This window comes from Danio aesculapii, chromosome 19 (genome assembly GCF_903798145.1).
Source record: "Danio aesculapii chromosome 19, fDanAes4.1, whole genome shotgun sequence".
Lineage (NCBI taxonomy): Eukaryota > Metazoa > Chordata > Actinopteri > Cypriniformes > Danionidae > Danio > Danio aesculapii.
This window is the reverse complement of record NC_079453.1, coordinates 22,584,572-22,606,590: the sequence shown is the minus strand read 5'-3', so window position 1 is coordinate 22,606,590 and position 22,019 is coordinate 22,584,572. Positions and strand designations below refer to the sequence as shown.

Genomic DNA, 22,019 nt, shown 5'->3' with positions numbered 1-22,019 from the left:
AAATGAAGAGAGACAGAGGCCTAAACTTGATTTTGAAATCCACTGCACACACAAAAAAGCAAGACTTTCCAAGTTCAAGTGGTTCCAGTTCATTTATCGTAACCTCCCATAGTTTTGAGTGCTGATTGACAGAGGCTCTATTGTTTTGGTTACGTAATCCAACCTGTTATTGTCAAGATATCAGACACTATATAAAGCTGCCACATACCGATATGGTCCACCAATGTTTTGGGTAGCGCTCTGCACAAGAGCTGGCAAGAACCGTGGTGTATAGAGCAAAGCACAAGCAGACTGCACGATGAGAAACATACACAAAGCTGGGGGGGAATCTCATTGTTTAGAGACGGGTGAATTGCTGGATGTACAACACGTCTTATCAGTGAAGCAAATTAAGTGGTTCAATGGATCCCACCACTGCCTCTCATGTCTAGTGAGGAATTTCAAGGCCTAGATGACTGTTCTAGGAGTGTCCTGTCCTCACCCTCCCTTTAGTCCATACATAAACACAGGTCAAGTGCCCCTCTTTCCATCATAATAGAGAAGAGTTGCACCATTCTTTCTGGAATGCTCAATTAGAAGAACAAGACAACCACTCAGTTTGAAACCTACTTTATTTATTTTTTTTCCATCAGAAGACACCCACCACCATTAATTGATGGGAAACCTAAAGAGAAAGAATGGGCATTATGGATATTGCCCTTCGAAAAGTCAACCAGGTCAAAGGAATCCAAGATAAAGACAAGATAAGATTCATATCTAAAGGCAAGCAAGTACTGCCTTGTCACGGTCTTCTTTACATCTTAGCCATACGTTACAGCTGCGCTAATCAATATGATGGTGTAAAAAGTGATACACATGTGTAAAATTCAACGACTCCAATATCCATGAGGATGATGATGCCTTAAAGAAACGCTCAAGTCCTTTAAGCTCTCTTCACAGTATTGTATCTGTCCATTATGTAAAGCCAAATGAGTGACAGACGGAATCTATTCTTACATTTCCTGTTTATTTGTCAATATTTTGCTTACATTTTCATTCAAGTTGAAAAACATTAAAAACTCCAAACATTTGCTTAAATGCTACTGTTAGAGTTGATATACAGTAGTTAGGGATGGGTGAAATCGCAATTGAGCAAAGCTAAAATGGTCATGTACATCTTGTCAGGGAGGCACAGTATGATCTGCAGTAAATCTCTTCTGGCTGCTTTCACAGAAACTTAAAATACCCCAAGAAACACAAAGAAACCCAGAAAATACCCATAGTGATTGCTAAATAAACAGAAAATTTAACCGCTTTCATTCAGTTTGTAGCCATGTTTCCATCCAAAACTGCAAATTATGTGCAAAACTGGAATATCCCATAAAAGACGTGCGAATAAAGCAGCATGACCATCCGACGAGTCAAAGAGAACAAAATCATCACTTCCTGATAACTGGCACCAAATATCAACAGTAAAAACGGAATTTACTGCTGTAGGAGAAGCTGCATGAATCTTTTCTTTATTTAATAAATTACTTGCAACTTAAAAGATGATGCCGACACACAATGAACAAGTGGTTGTGTTTGAAGGCGTGAGACGCGGAGCACAGACACTCTTCACAGTTCTGGAGGTAATTAATACAATAACACTAATACTGAAACAACATTTCAGATGCTTTACAAAAGTACTCAGCCAGCTGGTTTGTCCATTCACACACATTTTTATCATCACATGTATTCGTATAACAAAATCACATGAATTTTTTTAATGCGCATACTGGATTTTGTTTAATAAAAATGTTTCCATCTGGGTTTAATGGCATCTTTTCTTATCGAATAAAAAAGTTCATCCTACTCAGTTATGCGCATTTCCAAAATGTATGCGCATATTCCAAAATTTTCACTGACCAATTTTTTATGCGCATATCCATGGATAGAAACGTAGCTAATGTGATTAATAAACACATAACTACAAAATCATCTCACTTAAGGATTTAATTTAAAATGTATTTAAGTGAGTTTGGAGTAAAACTTTCTCATTATGTGTGATAAATAGACATGGACTGGTACAAGATCCTGAGGGTATGATAACCTTTTCACCAGTTCACCGCTTTCATGGTATTGTGATTACTGCTCTAAAATATGTTCTTTATAAATGAAAGTCAAAAAACTTTTTTCCTCTTTGAACTCAATATACATTTTCTTTTGAGAAACAAAGTATTTTGGAACAGTAAACATGTCAGACTAAATTATTCAAATTAATTATTGACTTTTGCTGTCTTCATTAGTCTCAAAAACACAGATTTCTTTACAATTTAAAACGGCATCTGTGGCGTAAAAATGTAAAAAAAAGAATTCTTATATATACCATAGGAACGGTATATCACAAAATTTTGTCGGTTTTAAAATCTTGAGTTTTCTAAACCACGGAATACCTTGAAAACAGTTACTGTCCCATGCCTATAGTGGTAAATTAAAAAGCAGCATTTACCACAAAAAAACTGCAATTCACTGTAAAGGAACTAAGATTTTATTATGGACAGATTTTTATTGTTTGAATTTGAATTGAAAACCAATTTTTGAGTAGTTTATCAGTGAGCTACAATTGGTGCTTCATCTGACCGCACAAGCTGGAGTTACGCTAGAACAGGCTTTACTGAAGAAATGCTCATGAAAACTGCTGTAAAAAGAGGGTTGGGTTAAAAAAAAACAATTCTCAGTGACTATGGGTAATATATATTGGTGCATTTGAACAAAACTGATTTATTAAACAGATTTATTCATTAAAATAATATTTTGTCACAGAACATCTTTAGAAAAACATAATATAATAAAAAACAAAAATATTAAATTTATGTTTTATTAAATGTATTAAAAAATATTAAATTACTCAAATTAAAATATTGCAAAAAAAATTACAAACTACATTTAAACTAAATTGTATATATTTTTTGTTTCTCTTGATTTTTGCTATTTTTGAAAATTTTGTTTAATATTTTTCCCTCACATAAATTTTGGCTACTGTTTTTTGAACCATTATCGTAAGTTATTGTTTTAAACAAGCTGCAGATTTGGCTTCAGTGCTGACTAAACTAATGTACATGCACAAATATAATATTGTAAAGCATCCTATGTATGTGCTCAAATATACTGAGCATATATATATATATATATATCAGATATAAATACAGACTTCTCACAGTTCAGTTTGGTTTTCGGTTTTACTGTAAGTCAGTTTCAGTAAGGTTCGGTATACTACAAGCAAAATACAATACAAAATAAATACTACTACAATAATACAAACTGAAAAAGATGATCAAATTATATTGCATATTGTATATAAGCTCACTGTACAAATTGAATTTAGGTATAACATTATTGAGCTTTATAGGTATTCAGTCAAGAGCAGAGTGATTTTTGATCATTTGTTGTTAATAATTAATATTAAAAACACAGACAGCAGGAATAAGATGTTTTTACTTCAAGATGCAGTACAGATGCAGCACAATGAGAAAGTTAGACAATGCAATTTCCTGAATGTTTACTTTTTTTGTTTACTTCTTTTTTAGCAACGCTTAATCATCAATTTGATGAAACACTCGATTAAAAAAATTCTTGAATCAATTTTTTATATGCATGCATTACTTCAGAAAAAATATTATCTGTTATGTCTCATCTGGAAGATGTCTCTATATTTTAAATTGTTCAGTAAAGACGAGGTCGACGAAACTACTGTCATTTGCAAGTTGTAGCCACAAGCACAAACACTATGTCTAAACAAAAAATGTCCTTAGTTGCATTTGTTCAACAGCACAGCACAATAAAAAAAAGCTATTGTATTATATTACTTACTAAAATCTGAGAGTCCAAGGAAGCAAACTTCTTAAACCATCACATGCCCGAATAAAAAAAATATACTATTTCAGTTATTCTACAGTTCAATGTGACGGGCAGAATTTTCTTCTTCAACCTTCCAAGACTTTCAAGATTTTCCTACTCCACCCAAAAACTTGAAGGAATTATGCCTGAAGACAAGGCCCATTTTTAACACATCAAGCTGTGTTTGCAATTGCCAAATATACGCCTTTTTCAGCATTATTGACCAACACACAATATTTATCACTGGAAACCTGATGTTTAATAGTTTTGTATATTTTTAATAGTTATCCAACTAAGTTGATTAGAGTCAAAGGTCAGTGACTGAATCCAAAGGTTTAGCTTGCTGTGTAATGTTAAGTTTAATGTGAATTTGAAAAAGTTACAATGCCAAGTCACAACTGGTACAATCTTAACACTGTCTGGGCTATTGTGGACAAAGGAGTCGAATTGTGTATTGTACCATATTGGATTGCACAGAAAGTTTGTAAGCCAGCAGTGGTACGGTGGGGAGATCAAAAGAGCTACTGCCCTGTGACGGACTGACGGTCCATCGGAGGCAGCTGGGCATGTGTGTGTTCCAAGACTCCAAAATCAGGTCAGAATCTATCTAACATGGACCACCCGTGTGACCACACACAAACAAAAGAGCTAGCAAGAAAAAGAAAAATCTGACTAGAGACAGAGACTGAAACACAACGCAAACCGACACAAGTTTCCACTAACTGTCCATGCGAGCCAGGAGATTTTGATGAGTTATGACAATTCATGTGTAGTGTTTGAGCACTCCTGCTCAAAATAAACCAGCTTTGGATCGAGCAAAACCACTTTTGTATAGACTTCAGCAACTCTGACCAAAACAAACACAATGGGCCTGGATCAGTCATCGATGCTTAAATTAAGAGCACATGTAACACTACTCTCCCTGTCAAAACCTTTGCACTTTTGCTTATTCTCTCTTTCCCCTCAAGAATCCATGTGGCCAATGCTAATAATAGTGTGTAAACTACTCTTCCACATAATTTCTTCCTTTCTTTTTCCATCAGTCACTTTTTTTAGCAAGCCAACTGCTGCTTCACAGGACTGCAGAGTACATGCTGATTTGTTTATTTTTGGGATGAACACTTTCATTGGTGCTAAAAATTGAGGGAACGTATCCAGACAAAATAAGTTGGTGGGAGACAATCCACAACATTAGAGAGGCAAGGGGATATGAAGAAGAATAAGTCCACGTCTTCCTTAAACAACTTTGATTATCTGAAATGGATGGCTTAAGGTAAGTAAATGAGGAGTTTACTTTCAGTTTTGGGAAAACCACTTCTTTAATCTTCACATTAAAACATATCTCAAACACCTAACTAATCTACTAATCAAACATGCCATCTTGGCTTAAAGATAAAACAAGGTACAATCTCTGCCATCTAAACCAGAATATGCTGACATGCTCGATGTTATCAACTTTCGCCTTACTCTTACCTTTCATAGTGAGCTCCAGGTTTATAAAATTGTGAACTGAAATGACATTAAATTGAACTCTAGCCCTGGAGGCGGCAATTTGGAGTTGTCGTCTTGCTTCATTGCTTTCTGCAGAATCTCTGCCAAATAAAACCCACACATTTCTAGTTGAGATGTGTGTGAGAGGGGGAGAATGACAAACTCATATGTGTGCCTGAACATGCCTTTTAAAATCCAACCCCTGCACTCGGCCAGTCTATTGTTAGAGAACCAGCGAACAACTTCCCTGCCTTCCTTGACAAAAGAAAAGAGATACACCTTCTTTGTGCAGTGTGTGTGTGAGAGAGAGAAAGAGAGAGTTCTCGCACAAGAATATTACATAACTTTTCTGGACATTTGTTTGAAATGAAAAACAGCTTATTTGCATTTGTGACATGTAAATCAAACATTTGCACAACTCCCATAATATAAGATTATGTTAACGCTTGGAGTATAAAACACCACACTGCACAACAAGATCAAACACAATATCCCTTTCAAATTAGATTATCAGTAATATCATCTTAAACCAAACATAAGTCTGAAATAAGTACCAAGGAAAAAGCAGAATAAATATTTGAATCAAAATTCAGAGCGAAGATTGCAATCTCCCCTATTTCAATAGCACATTTCCCCTAAAATAATAGCCTTAATAAACATAATAAACATAAATAAACATATTAACAATCAATAGCATAATAAATATGCAAATACACAAATATCATTCATTCAGTCATTAATTAAAAACGAACACCAAATATTGTTCAATGAAACTTATTAATGCCATATCTTTACAACCAATGAGTCACTAAGACTCTCACAAGCACCAGTAACATTTCTTGATTCATGTCAGACATGGCTAAATAAGTTACAGCTCTTCATTAAATCAGTCAGATTAAATCACTAACTGACCCAACTGACTCATAAGTACTTTTAAATCACTACAAACAACACCAAAAAAAACTGTCATTCACTGTGAATTTGGACTACACAAGAAGTGTGACTGAGGTAAAGATGGTTTTACATTTAACTTGTGACACGCTCCTTATATTGTCTACCGTGGTACTTTGAGTATTAAGCCTGAAATCACATGCAAGTATGACTTCAAAACAACTTGCTGTACTTTGATGGTCATTGGCTGCTAATCTGATTTTACTGTTTAGAATTTGCAAATAATACATTTCTGAAGTGATATTATTAAGGAGAAAGTCAGAATCTGTGAATATAAAACCAAATTTACCCCAATAGAAGTGTGCTCAAGATACCATGGCTTAAAATACTCATGAGAGTAGTTTGTTCTGGAAAACTGCTCGCCGAAGGAGTTCTGATTCACTGAAAAGAACCGGCTCATAAGAGTCATTCATTTGACTAGCTGGACTACTCTGGCCGCGCTGTATGTACTTCACCACAAAGAACTCATACATGCGTACTTCTCTAGTGTGCACTGCACTGTTTGCCCAGTTGTAGTGATGAAGTATACTTTTATCGTTAGTTCAGTAAAGAGACCATGAAAATAACATCATGACAAGGTTGCAGTAAATTATTTTCAAAACTAACCGGTGGTCGATTCCTAACTCTAAAGAAAGCCTCAGTACGTAGCACCCAGAAGTGAATCTATAAATACGATCTAAAATAAAAATATATCAACTCTTGGAGTTGTTTGTAAACACGCGTGCACAAAGTTTACCGGTCACACAGGCTGGAGACCCATATTTTACACCTAAAAACTACAAATATGCATGCATCTCATTCATAAATAGCAAGTTTACTTTAAAGTCGACCTAGCTTTAAAATACACGATCTTCTGCTTTGTTTACGTTTTGACAGCACATTATTTATAAATCACTAAATACATACTATCAAATATGCATGTTCTAAATTATATCCGCATATCTATAGCTCGAGCATGAGCACGAAACCATATGTTCTCCACACAGCTCCCCCTCCCTCCCTCCATCAATCCATCCAGTCTTGCATACTCACCTCCAAATCGGTGGTCTTCACGGAAAAAGAACGGCGAAGTTGGTTGGAAAGGAGGGTATTTGACTGGCTTGATTTTTTGCACACGCTGGAATAACAAACTGTGCACAGGGTTAAACGCTTTCCTTGTGCTCCCTCATGTTGTACGAGGTTACAGCCGCGTCCGCACAAGTTGGGCTCAGCTGACTGCCTCAAACACACGAGGATGAGGAACTCTTCCAGCCCCGCCCCTTTACGCACAAGACACACCTCCTATAACAAAACCCGCCTATTTTAACCCATTGTGCTAAAATTCAAACGTGCACCTGGATAATTTATAACTAGCATTCTTAGAAATAAAGGTTCAAGCGTTTGAACTCTCTTTGCCACCATGGAAAGCACTGTTTGTTGGCAATTCACTTCACTTGATAATGTGTGAAAAGGCCTTATATTTGTAATATACAGTTAAAGTTGGAATTATTAACCCCCCTGAATTATTAGCCCCCTGTTTATTTTCCCCCAATTTCTATTTACCTGAGAGAAGATTTTTTTCAACACATTTCTAAACATAATAGTTTTAAATAACTTATTTCTAATGGTGTCATGATGACAGTAAATAATATTTTACTAGAAGTGTGATGACAATAAATTGAATCTAATCTAGATATTTTCAAGACACTTCTATACAGCTTAAAGTGACATTTAATGGCTAGGTTAAACTAGGTTAACTAGGCAGGTTAGGCTAATTAGGCAACTTATTGTATAACGATGGTTTGTTCTGTAGACTATTGAAAAAATATAGCATAAAGGGGCTAATAATTTTGACCTTAAAATGTTTTTTTTTTATTATTAAAAAAAAGGATTTTTTTTATTTCTAGCCGAAATAAAACAAATAAAACTTTCTCCAGAAGAAAAAATATTATCAGACATACTGTGAAAATTTCCCAGAGATGGGCTGGATAAGTTGGCGGTTCATTTCGCTGTGGTGACCCCGGATTAATAAAGGGACTAAGCTGAAAAGAAAATGAATTAATGAATGAATACTGTGAAAATGTCCTTGCCCTATTAAACATAATTTGGGAAATATTTAAAAAAGAAAAAAAAATCAAAGGGGGTTTAATAATTCTGATGCTGAATAAATATAAATGAATGAAGTGATTATTTTTTGTTAGTTTACATTTATGTTGAATAAACATCCTGGTGTAGATATCAAGTCACCAGATATTGAGGCAAAATTATTAGCCCTAATTTGAATTTTTAATTCTTATTTGAATATTTCCCAGGTGATATTTAACAGAGCAAGGAAATTTTCACAGTTTTTCCTATATAATATTTTTTTATAGAGAGAAAGTTTTATTTCTATAAGTTTGGCTGGAATAAAAGCAGTTTTTAGTAAAAAAAAAAAAATTTAAATAAATTTTGTGTCAATTTATTTATCTCCTGGAAGGAATTCATTTCCCCCTCTCTCTTTTCTCTTATTTTTTGATTGGCTATAACACTTTTATCCAATGACTTGTTTAATTAACCAACACAATCTCACAGCAATTCGTAGCTTTTTGATTTAGTGGATAATTCATATGAATTCGTACAATCTCATTCATACAATTTAGTACAATTTGCTTATCCCACAATGACGGGTATATTTAGGGGCGGGGTTGGGTGCCTCGCCTCCTTTATAAAATCGTTCATTTTTGTAGGACTGAACTAGAATTAGCCACTAAACTGACAAAAATTGTTTTGTTTCCTTGCGAGATCAAGCTGAATTAACCTTATTTGCCTGGTTAATCTATCAATTTTATATAATATTATATTTATATACATTTTATATAGCACTTTTCTGGACACTCAAAGCGCTTTACTTTACACATTTTTGGGGGGAATCTCTTCATCCACCACCAGTGTGGAGAATGACGCAACGGCAGTCATATTATGCCAGATGGCACACCACACAGCAGCTGATTGGTGGAGAAGAGACAGAGTGATAAAGTCAATTATTGTATGGAGATGGTTAGGAGGCCATGATGGACAGAGCCCCGTGAGAAAATTTGGCCAGGATGCCGGGGTTAAACCCCTACTCTTTTTCAAATGACATCCTGGAATTTTTAATGACCACAGAGAGTCAGGACCTCGGTTTAATGTCTCATCCGAAAGACGGCGCTCACTGAGCAGCATAGAGTCCCCATCAATATACTGGGGCTTTAGAACCCACACAGACTGCAGGTTGAGTGCCCCCTGCTGGTGTTACTAATACCACACACAGACACATTTGGTGTGTATGATCTCATATTTTGCTTATAAACTGAAATGTATTACATGAATTACAGCACATGAGACCAGCACTACAGCTGATGATTTCTTCAATTGGCTGGTGATCAGGTTACATCTTCTAAACATCTGCCATCTCTGAAATATATTCCATATGAGGCTTTCATTGCTTTTAGGAGCCAAAGCATCAAATGTTAGAGATCTGGAAAGCAGTTCCAGAAGCGGTAGACACTAGGCGTTGACAGAATCAGAGTAGGAGTGCTTGGGATTACAGTCCTGTCTTGAAGTGTGGCCCTCAGCCAATCCTGGTGGGACTAACCTCTGAAGTTACTAAGTGTCTTTTTTAGCATGTACAGTATGATTATATTTAGGGTGGCACAGTGGTTCGATGGTTAGCACTGTCACCTCACAGCAAGAAGGTTGCTGGTTCGAGCATTCCGCTGTGGTGACCTCTGAAATAGAGACTAAGCCGAAGGAAAATGAATGAATAATAAGTACTGGAAAAGCAAATTCAGATTTAGTGTTATTTTAACACATTTAAGGAATATGAAAAAAAAAGTTCAAACAAATCTAAGCGTAATTGACTAATATGTTTGTCTTGTTCAAAGTTTATTGAAAGAAAAAACACAAAAAATATGTTGTCAACATCACTTAACATGACTTAAGCTAAAGACATTTTAATATCGTTCTAATGTCATCTAATGTCAACCTTTGGGTCAGGGTACATGTGTATTTTTGCAGTATGTTTATTATATATATATATATATATATATATATATATATATATATATATATATATATATATATATATATATTATATATATATATATATATATATATATATATATATATATATATATATATATATTTCCAGGATGAACTTTAACTTGATTAAATCAACTTGGTTTGGTTCATTATTCATCAATTGTTTTAGTCAGATATGATACAACAGGCCTCTGAACAACATTTATTGGTACGTTTATCCTCAATTTGCAATAAAATATCCAGTTATATTACATTTCAACATAAGTTCGTCTACTTTTTAACTAACATCTGCACCAAATTAAAATGATATTTTATATTCTTTAATGCATAGTTTCACTACAGGATAATGTACTAGTCACAAAATAGTAAACTTTTGTCTGTTTAAGATTTTTATTACAATTTATTCAGATACAATATTATGTTTTAATTCTTTACATGGTTAATAAATAAAACACAACAATTTTTTTTGGTCATTTAAACAGTACACCTACATTATACTACACTGGGTCGCCACAGTAGAATGAACCACCAACTATTCCTGCATATGTTTTACACAGGGGATGCACTTCAGCTGCAATCACACACGGCCAATTTTGTTTACCCACTTCACCTATCACGCATGTGTTTGGACTTGTGGGAGAAACCGGAGCACGTAGAGGAAACACGCGCCAACATGGGAGACCAAACAAACTCCACACAGAAATGCCAACTGGCCCAGCTAGGACACCAACCAGCCACCTTCTTACTGTCAGGTGACAGTGCTAACCACTGAGCCATCGTGCCACCAAAGTTATTATTTACTTTACTATTTATTATTTACCTTACTAAAATTACAAGGTCTTAAAAGCGACAAGATGACTTTACTTAAATAAGTGAGTAAACCTATTGTAACTTCGAACTGTTATTCATTCATTCATTTTCTTTTCGGCTTAGTCCTTTTATTTATCTGAGGTTGCCAGAGCGGAATAAATGCAAACTCCACACAGAAATGCCAACTGACCCAGCCGAAGCTCGAACCAGCGACCTTTTTGCTGTGAGGCGACAGCACTACCCCCTGCGCCACTGCGTAGCCACTAAGGACAATTCAGTCTTTTCAATTCACCTATACCACATGTTTTTTGAACACAGGGAGAACATGCAAACTCAACACAGAAATGCAAACTGACCCAGCTGGGGCTCGAACCAGCAACCTTCTTGCTGTGAGGTGATTGTGCTCACCACTGCGCCACTGTGCAGCCCTACCTTTTTTTTTTTCTAACTGTGTTTATATTAAAGTTTTCATAAACCTAGTACACACATAACATTTACTTAGAACGTTTACATTCACACAAAAAATAAATAGATTTATATAATAATAGATAAACTGTAATAATAAATATTTATAATGACAGCTTGTAAAAAGATAATACATTACATTAAAAAAAGGAAAAATAGATAATTAAATAAACTCCAGTATAAAGACAATAACTACAACAAAGCCACTGACAGCATTTCAAAGATCAAGTAAGTGTGTTTTGGTTAATGCCCAGGTCTGTTGAAAAATGTCTGATTTCAACTGCAAATCTGCAGTCATTTTCTCAAATATGAACAGTTGAAGTTATAATTATTCACCCTCCTTTGAATTATTTGCTCTTTTTTAAACTGTTTCCCAAATTATGTTTAAAAGAGCAAGGAAATCATCACAGTATGTCTAATACAATTTTTTCTTCTGGAGAAAGTTTTATTTGTTTTATTTTGGCTAGAATAAAAGCAGTTTTTAAATTTAAACAAACTGTTTACAGTCAAAATTATTAGCCCCTTTAAGCACTTTTCCCCCCGATAGTCTACAGAACAAACCATTGTTATACAATAACTTGCCTAATTACCCTAACCTGCCTAGTTAACCTAATTAACCTAGTTAAGCCTTTAAATGTCACTTTAAGCTGTATAGAAGTGTCTTGAAAAATATCTAGTCAAATATTATTTACTGTCATCATGGCAAAGACAAAATAAATTAGTAACTAGAAATGAGTTATTAAAACTATTATGTTTAGAAATGTGTTGAACATAACATTAAACATAAATTGGGGGAAAAATAAACAGGATTTAAAACAGGGTTAATAATTCAGGGGGGCTAATAATTCTGACTTCAACTGTATATCTGATTCAGCCTCTGTTTCCATTCTGTCAAAGTATCATCCGGTTCACTGTAATTATTTTCCTAGCTGTTATTAATAATAAATGTAGAGCGAATAGGTGAGACATACTAAATTGATCAGCGGGGAAGCCATCAAGCAAAAAAAAAAAAATGTTACGTCACGTTATGTTCATTTACGGGCAACATGGTGGCTCAGTAGTTAGCACTGTCACCTCACCGCAAGAAGGTTGCTGATTCGAGTTCCTGGGTCAGTTGGCATTTCTGTGTGGAGTTTGCATATTCTCCCTGTGTTCACGTGGGCTTCCTCCGGGTGCTCCAGTTTCCCCAAGTGAATTGAATAAACTAAATTGAGTAAAGTCAAAATTAAAGTCATTTTAACAGAAACATGTTACTCACTTATTTTAAATAAAATCAATCAATATTTTTTTTTACAGTGTATGAAGCACGTATGATGTCTTTGGAAATCATCGATAAAAAAAAAAAAAGTATTTTAACAAAATACTTCGGTACTGAACTGTAAAAAAAATGTGGTTTCACTTATCCCTAACATAAAGAGTCATGGGATATTCTCTGAATTTAAATTTCCCACTGAAAATCTACATTGAAAATGACTTAACCACATAAACACCCTCATTTCCTATACCGGGAAGCCATGTTATGTAAAAATTCCACTGGTTACTCTGACAAATGTTTGGAGGATACAGATGTTTTGTGAACCCTGATCAGAGAAAACACTAAGTGAGTGATTTCGGTATTACCACAGAGGACGGCCACAGTCTTAACCTCTCCTGTAAACACAAATTGCACATTAGCCATGCTTAAGGGGCTGACAAGAAAACATTTGCACTACTCTAACTTTCTCAAACACGTTGACTGGTAAGCCACAAAGGCCAGTGCGTCACCCGAGCTATTCAAGCTATTTGGGGTAGTGGGTGACCCACAGGCATATGTGTCAGCATCTACAAAGCGTTGAGGAGGTATGCATGCTGCACATATGAATTGTGTGCAGTAAAACATACCAAGAGTGTTGTTATGCATTACTTACAACAGCTGTTGCAAAGGCCTAGTTTTCAGCCAAACATTGGTGTGCTAGTGAAATGCGCTCCTGTGGATTTAGTGGTTGACTCAGCTGAAAGTTTTCAAACAATCATTCCATTCTGGTGTGCTAAAAATACTCGAGTTTTGGTGCATTCGTTTCAGAAAGAATGTATTTATGAGGTAAACACACCTGAAGACCATCACAGCTGAGGGGTGTAGTTTTCACTTTCTAAAAACATTAATACAACATGAGAGATAGAACTTGAAAACTGAAACTGAAACTTGAAACTGAATAAACTTTTGAATAACGTTTTTAAAATAAAAAATATAAAGTTAAATATGTTAATATGTTAAATACAGTTTAAATATGTCTAAAAAAGCAAAAGCTGGATGTTTCTAAGTTTTAAAAAACATATTTTAAAGTTATATAACTAATGTGTAATGTTTTTAGAACCTAAAATAACCTGTTAGAACCATTTTTGCATTGCATTTTCCAGTAGGTCACTGAAAAATCTAAATTACGCAGGATTTTAAGACTTTTTTATGCTTTTATTCAGTAAATCAAATTGTTATAATCATTAAAGGCATCAAAAGTGCACAAAAACACACTGTTAATGATTCCTTTTTGTGAATTACACAGTATTTAACTGTAATATGAACTGATTTTACTGTAGGACAGTTAGGAAGTTTGTTAGTGTATTTAAAGTTCCATTGGGAAGATTTCTGTATATTTTACAGTAAGATATACATATAATTCTAAGCAAGATAAATGGTGCTGTACATGTAAATACAGTGTTTTGCAGTATTTTATTCAGTAAGTTACAGGCGAAATAATGCCAGTAAGTTACTGTAAATTCTATGGGAATTTGTGTAACGTTGCTGTGTCAAAAACTAGACCAATGAAGACAGGTGCGTGAAGTTCACCTGGATTTATCCACACTATAGGTTCTTGATAACAAAATAACACCATAATGCAAGAGGCAATGGAGCAACTAAACAGTCATTCTTTGTTCACAGTATCAATCACATCTGGCAGTCATGTAGGTGAGTAGAAAATCTGCTAAATGTTCTTTGAACTTATCTAAATATAACTTGCTTTCTTTATCATAATATAGATTTGACGAAGGAAGCAAGCAGCTTGTCGGGGTTGTTGAAACAAGACCAGATGGTGATGATTAATGTGGGTGAAAAAGTTTTTAGCACATTCCATACATTCTCTTAAAAGTCATGTAAATGTTGATAGAATGTAACATAGATAGAGAACATGTATATAATGTAAACAGAATGTTCTAATAATGTTTTAATAATGTTCTGAGAACAGTAGTACAACATGTGACTGGAATGTTATTAAAACATTTTGAATAACGGTATTATAACCAAAAAATTAAGTTAAAAAATGTATAATAAACACAATGTTTTGAAAGTTGTAAGGAATTCCCAAAATAACAGTTTTATAACTTTCTGAGAATGTTAGGGAATGGAACGTCCTAAATAATGTTTCAAATAACGTAATAACATTAATATAACATGAGACTGAACTTTATGAAACATTTTAAATGCCACAATTCTGTGGAGGAAAAAACTAAATAAGAAGCTAAAATTGTTTGCTGACTGATTTTTTTTGTGGTGCTGATTAAAGTGTGATAGGCACAGATGGTTAGCATTCGGGTGATTGAGACTATACAGGGCAAAATATACAAAGCTACATGAAAAAGTATAGAGAGCACTTGAAAATTCTCAGTTTATCTAGATTAATTATGTGATTGAGTAAAAAGTTAATATTTGTTTATTTATTATTAAAGGTCTGAGCATTCCTTTCCAATTTTTAAATAAAATAATAGTTATTTGGAGAGTTTTTTTTTTCCCAGAAAATGACAAATGTTTTAACTTGTTTTTTGATTTTCCAATTTTTGATTTCTCAACAGTTTTGAAGTAAAACCTAAGTTAAACCATCACTGTATAAAAATTCTGAACACATGCTGTCTTTATGTTATTTGTCATTTTATCCAAAATAAATTCTCTAATTCACTCTACATTCTCACTCTGCTAATTTAACAGTTATGGGCCCCCAACTTTAAGTTTCTCCAAACACCATTAGACTTCAATGCCATTTGAGGAAACTTGTACTATTTAACAATAATTGCTGATAGCATGTAAAGGGCAGCATGAACCCAATAAAATACAATCTTTCCTACATGACTGAATGCACCATTTGTTTGAGCCCTGAGGTTTCTGAGTTTAAGGTGTGTCATGAGACAACATGGCAGAACACAATCATTGCAAGCATCTGTTTTCAAAGGCAAAAGTATAAGTGCAATGAATGAAATTAGTCTATTTATGTTGCAATACATATGTTCGATTTATTCATCTTTAAAAAAAAACACTCCTTATTCTTCAATTTGTAGAAGTAATGTTTACAATAAAACATGCTATGTTTTGGAAGAAAAAAGTTGCATGGCCATCTTTCTCTGATCAAAGTGATTTGAACGCACCATTAGATTTTCCACCACTAAACCCAAGCAGAAAGGTGATTAGCTAAAAAGATTTGGTTCTGCCTACAATCAAAAGGTAATGCTAGCATGCACCACTGCCTTTAATCAAGAGAATAATCTCTAAGAGCCTAATATAATCTCTTTGTTCGAGTTTTAATTAGACATTAGAAGTAAGGAGGACTTGGACGCCAGTTGAGTAACACTAACTGTGCTGCATCTTAAAAATCCCATATCAGCGTGTGCTGACACACAAAGAGGTTTCTATCTGCTTTCTGGCCACCCAGCTCCAGATTGATCGCTCTCCAAAATTCTTCCCCCTCCGCTAAAGTTTATGGGCTTAAAAATGTGCGGCATACAGCGTTTCCTCCAAGATACAAGACTACTTGGAGTCCGTTAGGAGATCAAAGTATTTTTAGCCGTTCTGCTAATCCACAGAACATGATCTTTCTCTCTCTAATAACTTGGAATTCTTCTCATTCCAGTTGGTGTCTGGCAGAGGGGAACTCAGGAGGCTTCAAACCCACATTGTTCTCGTGCTCGGAGTGCGAGGCCCGCAGAAATGGAGAGCCATACGGCCGAAGCCATTGTTTGACTTGGCTCGCGAAAGTGAGACACTGAACCACCCTGCCTACCATCTGGCTAAACCGGCCCTTTAAGAATAGAGTACTGAGAAACACAAGAACACATGGCTGCTTTTCTGAAAGAACTGTAAAATAACACAACGCGCTTTTTCTTGCACCTGCAAATCATTTCACAACTGAAAAAGATGCCATAAAAAAAGACTTGTGCAATAATCAGCTCAGGAATTCAATTTTCACCCGAAAGGAAATTCCTCCATGTATTAGTCTCCAAGAATAATTTTTTTTTGTTTTTTGCTGGTGACATATTATCCATCTTTGAAGTTTCACAATGAGGATTTATGGTAGGCTTTGTTGGAGTTCTGGCTGTTATTTTAGACACTCAATCCAAGAAAAGTAATCATTTATCATAAGACATAAATAATTACTTGTTTTTGGATTATCAAGGTTCTCCTATGCATGCTTCTTCATAAAATTATACCTAATACCTATGTGTGTGTGCTTGTATATTGTGCTATATCAGTGTATAAACGTTTCAACCTTTCAGGCTTCTTTTTTATGGGCTCATCATCCATTATTCGTTTTAGAATTTTGAGAGTGAATGCTCTACTTACACTATTTATTCTACAAAATGGTGTAGAATAGAGCATAGATTTGGGACACACCAAATGAGAGACTGATGTCTGTGAGAGACTATGATGTCTTGCGAGAGACTAGTGATGTCATGTGATTTCATGTGAGAGACTAGTGATGTCATGTGAGAAACTTCTTTGTGCCACAATCATTGAAGATTTTTTTACCTGTGTCTTGATTATTGGTAAAACACTGTTCTACATGGTACAGCCACAACTACAATCCCTTCAAATCACAGTCCTCAAATGGTTCAGATCTTACCTTGAAGGGAGATTTTACTATGTCATTAAAGGTGATCATAGGTCGAGGTGGACACCCATGACATGCGGAGCCCCACAACGTTAAATTCTGGCACAACTCCTGTTCAACATTTATATGCTCCCACTGAACCAACTAATGAGATCCTACCACAGCTATGCTGATGACACTCAGATCTACTTCGCCTTACTGCCTAATGACTCTAACCCCACTGACTCCCTATGTCAATGCATTGATGAAACAGTTGAATGTGCCAAAACTTTCTTCAGTTAAGAGAAAACTGAAGTCATTGCATTTGGGAACAGATTTGAGGTTCTTAAGGTGAATGCGTACCTTGGCTCTAAGGATCAAACAACAAAAAATAAGGTCAAGAATCTTGGTGATATTCTGGAGTCAGATGTGTGTTTCAGTAGTCAGGTCAAAGCAATAAGTAAATCAGCATACTATCATCTCAAAAACATTGCAATAATTAGATGCTTTGTTTCCAGTGAGGATTTAGTGTAACTTGTTTATGCTTTAGCACTAGCACGGTGGATTACTGTAATGGACTCCCCATTGACTTTCCAAAAAGACAGTCAGACAGTTGTAGCTCATTCAGAATGCTGCTGCCAGCATTCTGACCAGAACCAGAAAATCAGAGCACATCACACCTGTCCTCAGGTCTTTACACTGGCTCCCGGTTACATTCGCAATAGATTTTAAAGTTGTATTACTTGTCTATAAATCACTAATTGGCCTAGGACATAAATACATTACAGATTTGCACACTGAATACAAACCTAACAGATCACTCAGATCTTGGAATCAAGTAAATTAGAAATTCCAAGGGGTTCAGTCAAAGCATGGGTGAATCCGCCTTCAGCTACTGCGCCCCCTGTTGCTGGAATCAGCTTCCAAAAATGATCAGATGTGCTCCAACATTAGGCATGTTGAAATCAAAACTTAAAACACATCTGTTTAGCTGTGCCTTTACTGAATGAGCACTGTTCTACATCTAACAGATCACACTTGTTATGTCTTTCTTTTTTCTTCATTGTTTTTTAACCTGTTTTAACACATTTCAATCTGTTTTCGTCTGTTTTAATCTCTTTTACTAATTGTTTTTATTTTCTTATAAACTTGTCTCTTTTATTCATGTTTATGTAAAGCTCTTTGAATAGCCACTGTGTATAAAATGTGCTATATAAATAAACTTGCCTTGCCTTCAAACTTTGAACAATGACGATTGGATTATTTTTGATAATTACTCTCTAATTTTGAATATTTGTATGTATGCTTGTGTATTTTGTTGTTTTTGTCTTTTTAAAAATCATGCTTAAATATCATTTTGCAGTTGAGAATTGTTTGATATTTTATTGATTGATTGATTTTCCCCAGCCAAAGACAAAGTGATAGACTTCACTACCTCTGCAAACATATTTAGTACAAGTGTTTTGAAAACTACAAGTAGTTGAAAACTACATATGACATATATAAAACAAACAAAAGCAAACAACCCCTAAGCCATGAACTTGATTTTTACTAACAATAGGAGAAATTATAGAAACATCATTTCATATAATGTGCCAAAATAGTACATTTTGCTTTTGTCTAAAAGTCAAATTATCCAGTGAAGGTCTTATTAAAGGTATAGTTCCCCCCAAAGATACAGTCCTATGTATACGAGTGGCAAGCAGTCCTTATGCACTTTCCAGAAGCTCTTCAGCTGGTGATTTCACACAGGAGGTTTCCTGCCCCTTCTCACAGCTCACACAGAAGTTATCGGCAAGGGAATAAGTGTGATTTTGTGTGAACTTTCTCACGTCATTCACATTAGCACAGGATAGAGGGTTATCGCCTGTTATTTCCTTGTTCTCCACCAGCTCTGATCCTTTGGCCTGGTGTGCTGACATCCCTGACACATCCTGTACACTACATTATTCAAGAGTACACATCTACTTAAACCTGTACATGACTTTGAAGCAAGTTTATTAAAAAAGACTTGCCTCAAACCAGTGCCTTAGTAAATTAGGATGTGTGATTGTTAGTTCAGCAGAAATATTTTCAACATAAACGGAGACCTCGTGTTTTCAGTTAGTATAGATCGCAATAGCACCTCTCTATGGTCAATTGTGTAATATACTGCATAATATCCGTTTTTATATATATATATATAATATATATATATATATATAGATATATTATATATATTATATATATATATATATATTATATAATATATATATATATATATTCACTGTAAATATATCTGTTAATTAACAGTTTCCATATTGTGTGGTTTACAGTTGTGGGATTGCATTATGGGACCTTGATCTCTGCTCTGTCAACTTTTGATGTTGAAAATTCAACTCTGCAGTTTAACAATTGACTTTTATTAGCATTAAAATAGTTTGAAATAATATAATCTATAAGAAAAAAATAGAGAAATAAATCTATAAATAACAGAAAATGGACTGGCAGCTTATTACAAGCTTTTTGTACCGTAATATACAAAACCAATCAGCCATATATCACAATAAACTATTAAAAATGTTAATAAAATGATCTTTTTCAACTTTTTAAGTTTAAAAGTTGTCAGTATAAAGACCTTATTATGCTATTTAAAAGTGCTGCATATGACTTATATTTTATATATGTGAAATTCAAAAATAAACTTATATATCATGTAATTGCACATATTTTCATGATCAGATTTCTGTTGTTCTTTTGTTGGTAAGTCAGGGCTTATCATGGGCAGAGAGTAAGTTCAAAAGCGTCAGTCCTCAAACAGCAATGGTAAAATAAAAAAAAATGTTTTCCTTTGACTAATTGCCTCACTTAAAAGAATAGATCTACCACCCCCCCCCCCCCAAAAAAAAATTAAATAAAAATAAATAAATAAATAAATAAAATAAATAAATAAACTCACTATTTACCCACACTGAAAAAAATTATGTCTGAAAAATTGTTGCAAACAATTTATATGTTGAATTTAAACAAATTAAATTTAGTTTTGTTCATCTTAATTTGTTTGTTTAAATTCAGCCCAAATAAATTGCTTACAACCACCTAACTTAAATGTAGTAAATCTAAGGAATCATCTTTGAATATTTTTTTTTTTCAGAGCACCCACCGAGTTTCTTTTTCTGAAACACAAAAGAAGATAAAACCGGGAACTGCTGACATGCAAAGTAGGAAAAACAAATACTGTGGAAGTCTATGCAAGCTATAGCAGTTGTCAACAAGAAACTTAAACAGGCTTTGTTAAGCAAAGGGTGAGTAGGCCAAAATTATGAAATTAAGGTTTTATGTTAATTATACCTTTAACATGCATCCCTGGAGCAACATTAAGACCAAAAACGGGAGATTTTGTGAAAGCTGACTATACAGAAGAATAAATATGACAGAAAAAAAGTTTACACTTTTCTGCAAACGTTTTGTTAATTTTGCCCTTCAGCATCATTTCACTAATAATTTACAATGAAAACAATTAGTAATTGATTAACTTGTGCTAGTAGTGCAAACTTAAACTCAAACAAACTTAAAAAAAAAAAAAACTAAAAGAACATGCAGTACTTGGGCACTGCTTTTTTATTTGCAATCACAGGAATACACAAAATAACTCCAATAGGGATATTAGGATGAATTCTAACGTTACATCACATTTCTTTAGAAAGCATCAAAATGTATTATTATAATTATTTTTAATGAAATGCAGTTTATGCTTTGAGTGATCTCTCATCTCATACTGTAATGCTTTTAGTTAATGCAACAGAGGGAGCTACAGCACTGAAAAGCAGAGCTATATGATTAAACAGATTATATGTTATTCATGGCTGTCTATGGCCATGACAGCAAATGCAGAAATTTGGCATCAGCAAAAACATGCACAGACAGGAGACAGATAAAACACAAATGTTCATTATGGCAGTTGTTAGCATAAGTAGTCTTTACAATAGTCTGTCAATATATTTTTCACTGTAAAAAGTTGACTCAACTTTTTTTATTTTATTTTTATTTTAAGGCAACAAATTTTAGGACATTTTGAATTTACTCAGCTTAAATCGAGTCAAGACTGAAATTGTTGTTGAGTGACATCACTTAATATGGCCTACATTCAGAGTACAAAACATATGTTGTTTTCTGTCTGAATGAGAATAATTCCTGATAGCATTGGTCTGTATACTAAAACAATTAATCTGACCCTGAACCACAAGACCAGACTGCTGTTGCATAGGTACATTTTGGCAGTAGCCAAAAACATTGTATAAAGAAATCTAGCATTTTTTCTTACAAGACATTAGAATATAAAAGTAAAGATCATGTTCCGTGAAGACATTTTGTACATTTCCTTATGTAATTATGTCAAAACCTAATTTTTGTTTAGAAATATGCAAAGCTAAGAATGTAGTTTGGACAACTTTAAAGGTGATTTTCTTATTGTTTAGATTTTTGTTGAAACCAGATTTTCAAATAGCTTTATTTTGGGACAAAATATGTATAACACATCATTAGAAATCTTTTTTCCAGCGGTTAAATGATGTATTAATCTAGCATTTTTCAATA

The 22,019-nt window shown here is 34.3% G+C and overlaps 1 protein-coding gene across 1 annotated transcript in view; it reads right to left on the bottom strand.

The window, feature by feature from the left end:
• LOC130247093 (growth factor receptor-bound protein 10-like) overlaps positions 1 to 7,528 on the bottom strand; it is a 94,323-nt gene extending 86,795 nt beyond the window's left edge. Inside the window, exon 1 of the mRNA XM_056480280.1 lies at positions 7,333 to 7,528. The gene's annotated coding sequence lies outside the window, so the exon portion shown is untranslated. The remainder of the gene's footprint in view (positions 1 to 7,332) is intronic.
• Between the last annotated feature and the right edge of the window lie 14,491 nt (positions 7,529 to 22,019).